Source organism: Protopterus annectens, chromosome 3.part0, assembly GCF_019279795.1.
Source record: "Protopterus annectens isolate FY-2018-M chromosome 3.part0, PAN1.0, whole genome shotgun sequence".
NCBI classification, from domain to species: domain Eukaryota; kingdom Metazoa; phylum Chordata; order Ceratodontiformes; family Protopteridae; genus Protopterus; species Protopterus annectens.
In genome coordinates, this window is record NC_056731.1 from 650,464,483 (window position 1) to 650,468,862 (window position 4,380).

A 4,380-nucleotide genomic window follows, 5' to 3' on the forward strand; every position below is an offset into this window, starting at 1 on the left:
ACTTTTTTCAAGTGTCACAGCTCAAGTCTGATTTTTATAAGGCTGCATGACAACTTATGGTGGATGATATCAGCACTGGATGTCAGGAGGCCTGCATGACATGGATGTGTAGGCATGTTCAACTGTCAAGATAGTTCAAGTTCTGCATGCTACCAGATTGATGAGTAGTATGTGATGGTTGTGTTCCAATGTGCAAGTATACTTTAAGAGACAGCTTTACAAACTATGTGGAAATAGGTGTCCACATTACTACAAGCATTTGACAATCTGAATGTGTATTGTCATTCTAAATATGTGCATAGTATATCACACAATATTTGTTATTAATTTATGTAGTGTAGTTGATATATTTGTAAACAAGTACTGAGAGATCAGGGTTGCAGTGTATGGGGAAAGTAACACATGACTGCATTGTAAATATGTGACATATTCTTAGATAGGGCCTTCATTTTTTATGTTTCCACGCATAGATCATGGCATGAAGACTAAATGGATAGTAAACAAAACTAGTACATGTTATTATTTATTTGTATAGTGCAACGGTGAGCAGCAGGTTTGTGCGATGACTGGCAAAGCGCTTGAACATGCAGGATATGCACTTCTACTGCTTTCCCTGTTTGTGCATAGTTAAGCAGTGCACAAACACGAGGCTCATTGCTAAAATTATGAGTGTATGAAATACATCTGCTGCTTAGCTGACTCTGTGGCAGCATATGTAACTGCACTGACACATTTCTTTTTGAGCCCAGATGATACTGGGTTTGAATTCAGTTGTATGTAATACTTTTAAAGAAATAGTGATAATGGAATGAAATTATTCATTATACTGCATTCACCGTGTGTTACTATGCTTGACCTGACCTTAACATGGTGTGTTTAAGCAACATACACGGAGATATACTGCACCACTGAAGAGAGGTTCATCGTCACTTGGCATTGGTGCATGATGCAAAACTCCACACAAACACAGAGGCCAAAAAAAGAAGGGCTCCATTGCCTTTTTTGGTACTTATGTGTGCTGTGTGTGATTCTATTTTTTTTACAGATTATAGGTGTAAAATGGAGAAGATAGGAAAGTGGTGAAATGGGGAGCAAGCAGGGAGAAGAACAAAGGGAAAGAAATACAAGAATGTACAGGAGGGAGGTAGGAAAAAACACAGGTATCCATTTCTTTAATAGTGTAAACTGAAAATATGTACAGAATATTAGCTGAATTTGAACTGTCAACTCCACAATGGGGGTGACAATACTGTAATTATGTTGCATAACCAATTGGACCAAATCAAGTGTGTCAAGAAGACACATGTGTGAAATGGAGAGCTATGTATAGGACAATATTGTTTGTGGGACAGGTGCCCATTTTTTTAATTCATTAAGAGAGAAATGTTGGGTAAGGGACATGGTATTTGTGGGTCAGGTAAGTTGGGTAGGTAACAAAGCAAATGCAAACAAACAAGACAAACAAGATAAGACACATAATTTATGAGGGACACAAAAGTTTGGAGGACACCATGATTGGGGTGAGGAAAAAGACAATGCAAGTTCATGCCCATCAAACATGCAGACAATGGGAATCTAGTCTTTCCCACAGGACTGTCATCACTGTCTCCTTACTCCACTGAGTGCTGGAGTGCTTGATGTCTTCTCCTCCTACAGACCATGAGGGAGAACAGCCTCTCCATCCAGCATAGGCATACACCAATGGTCCAGTGAACAACTCTATGCACCAACACTGGCATCTCCTGGTGGATGATGAAATCCACACCCTACCACTACTTCTGGAGGGTATCACAACACCAGCTGCTGGGGCAGTGTTACCTTAGGTTGCAGGTAGTGCAGGGTCAGCAGAGGCAGTGTTGCCATGTTGGGTCCCAGATGTGCTGGGCATCAGTGCTGGAGCTGGTGGAGCAAGGGCAGGCTGACCCACTGGTGTTGGGCTACCTCACTGTGCTGTGAAGCATTTAGTGATCTGTTACAGATGGATGACATGGAGACATTTTGATGACACATAATAGAAAATAAAAATAAGTTCTAATGGTTGGGGTAATAAAATTAGTACCATCATATGTGACATATAATGCACTATCACAATTATACAACTATTTTATCTGAACTATGATATTTAAGTGTACGTCCTAGCAACTACAAATTAAAATTGTGCACCACACCATTGGTGTATGCCTACGCCTCCCAGAATGTAACATGCAACAAAGAAACAGAAATAAAAGAAAGGAAAGAAAGTTTAAGAAAGGGGAAAGGACATGGAGTTAGGACTAGACACTGAGCAGGTTACAGGCTAGTACTTTGATCCCTTTGTTTTATGTGTGATGTTCTGAATCAGCAGGATAAAACATGTCAATATCCTTCATATTGTCTATATTTGGTTGAAAGTAGTGAAGAGCTGAGTTTGAGTTTCTGTGTAGCTAAGCTTTTTCTGCATTGTGTCAGTGGTGCATACACTTTCTGATTGGTCAAGAGGAACTAAAAGATTAAGATATGGCAAAAGCTGGTCTCAAATACCTGTACCTGATTTGGTTGCTGGATGTGAAAAGAGAACCTGGAGCTTTTTGAAGTCAGGGCCAGTGATATTAGCATTGACAGAGGTGATGGCTGTCCATATGGCTAAGTGAATGACTGACCTTGTTTCTCCAGAGCTGTTGGAGTTGTTAATCATTTGCACTGAATTGTTTTGCCAGAATGAAGAAACTCACTCTGAAGACATTGTGGAAGTCATTCAATTTAAATAATAAAAGTAAAGATGATAATGACTTTATGGTGGTTCAGCAGCCAGACTTGAACAATGAGTTTGTGAAAGATAATTCTATGTTCAGGTGTTATGGCAAAGATCTGTCCAGCTGTGATTTAAATGAAGATGAAAAGGGCCATAAAATAGAACAAAAAGTGAAGACTTAATGGGGAAATTAAAGAGAAGACTTTTAGCAAAACAGAAGAAAAAGGATAAAGCAAACAGCCATTCAATGAGTATTGTGGAGGATAATACTTTTTCATCTTCATCTGCCCCTATTAATTTTAGTGATGTTAAAGCCCAAAGGTCTTTAAGGGTCTGTTTCTGTTTGGGTTCACCACTACAGTCCTACACCATGGCCTCTCTGTCCAGCCAATTCTTAGGAGACTTGCATTAAAATGGAGGTAAAGGTAAAGGCTCTAGTGCACTCCTGTATATCAAGTCCAGCATTATGTGGTGTGTGGAAAGAGTTTCATGACTTACAAACTGATAATGTGTTCCAAGAACAAAGAAACACATTAAAAAGTACAGAATCCCAAAATAGGGATGTGCATTTTCATATCGCTGAACATGTGCATGTAGTTATTGGACTTGTGCCTCGGGACTACATTCAATACACTATGCCTTTAGATGATGGAATGTATCCTGTAAAGGGATCACTTACCTGCTGTTTTGGTGGCTCTTCACTAATGGAGGTTGCCTCTTTCCCAAGTCAAATGGGACCAAACAACCTTAACACAGATAACAGTCAGGTGGCTCAAGATCTCTTGGGTCCACCAGATATCTTTATAGAGTCGGCTACCAGTGGCCTTTTTGAAACAAATGGTGTCAGGTTAGAAACTCCAAGGTCACATCACAATGATGGCACTCCACTTTCACCATTGCTACCTTCAGTGCAGAGTACCCAAATACAAAGGAACTTCACTGGACTTAATGCCCGCATTGCTAAAAGTATGCACCACCATTTGAATTTTGATCCCAAATCTGCTCCTGGTGTAGGACATGTCTACAATTTTGTGCAGAGCAGTGGGCCAATGGTAATAACAAGTCTTACAGAAGAGATAAAAAACTTGCAAAGCAAGGATGGTACTGGGGACCTATCACCCGATGGGAGGCTGAGGAAAAAATTGCTAATGTATTAGATGGCTCATTTCTTGTTCGAGATAGTTCAGATTATCATTATCTGATGAGCTTAAGCTTTTGATCCCAGGGCAAGACACTTCACACTAAAATTCGAATGGCAGGTTTAGCTTTTATGAACAACCAGGTGTAGGGGGACATACATCTATAGTAGATCTTATTTTGCACTCTATAAGGAATAGTACTTATGCAGGTTTGCAATTCACCAGTATACTAGAATAGACCTGATTCAGAAACTGTCTTTGCAAAACAAAATGAAGAACTATTTACAAGAAAAGCACTACTGAATGTTTGTGAGACTGTAGCAACTTGCCCTTTGGGAACAGTAAGGCACTGAATTAAAGGTTTACAAATCTTCATTGTTATATCAATGTTTGCTGCCATAATATCACTCTTTTTCTGAATGAAAAGTGGGTGGCATCTGTTGTGCAAAATTGAGGGTATTTTATTGCTTTTTGTTTTGTTCTTATTAATTATAAAATACTAAGCCTGTA

General features: G+C 39.4%; 1 pseudogene; it reads left to right on the forward strand.

The window, feature by feature from the left end:
- The first annotated feature begins 2,697 nt into the window (after positions 1-2,697).
- LOC122797274 lies at positions 2,698-4,173 on the forward strand (annotated as a pseudogene).
- Positions 4,174-4,380: the final 207 nt, after the last annotated feature.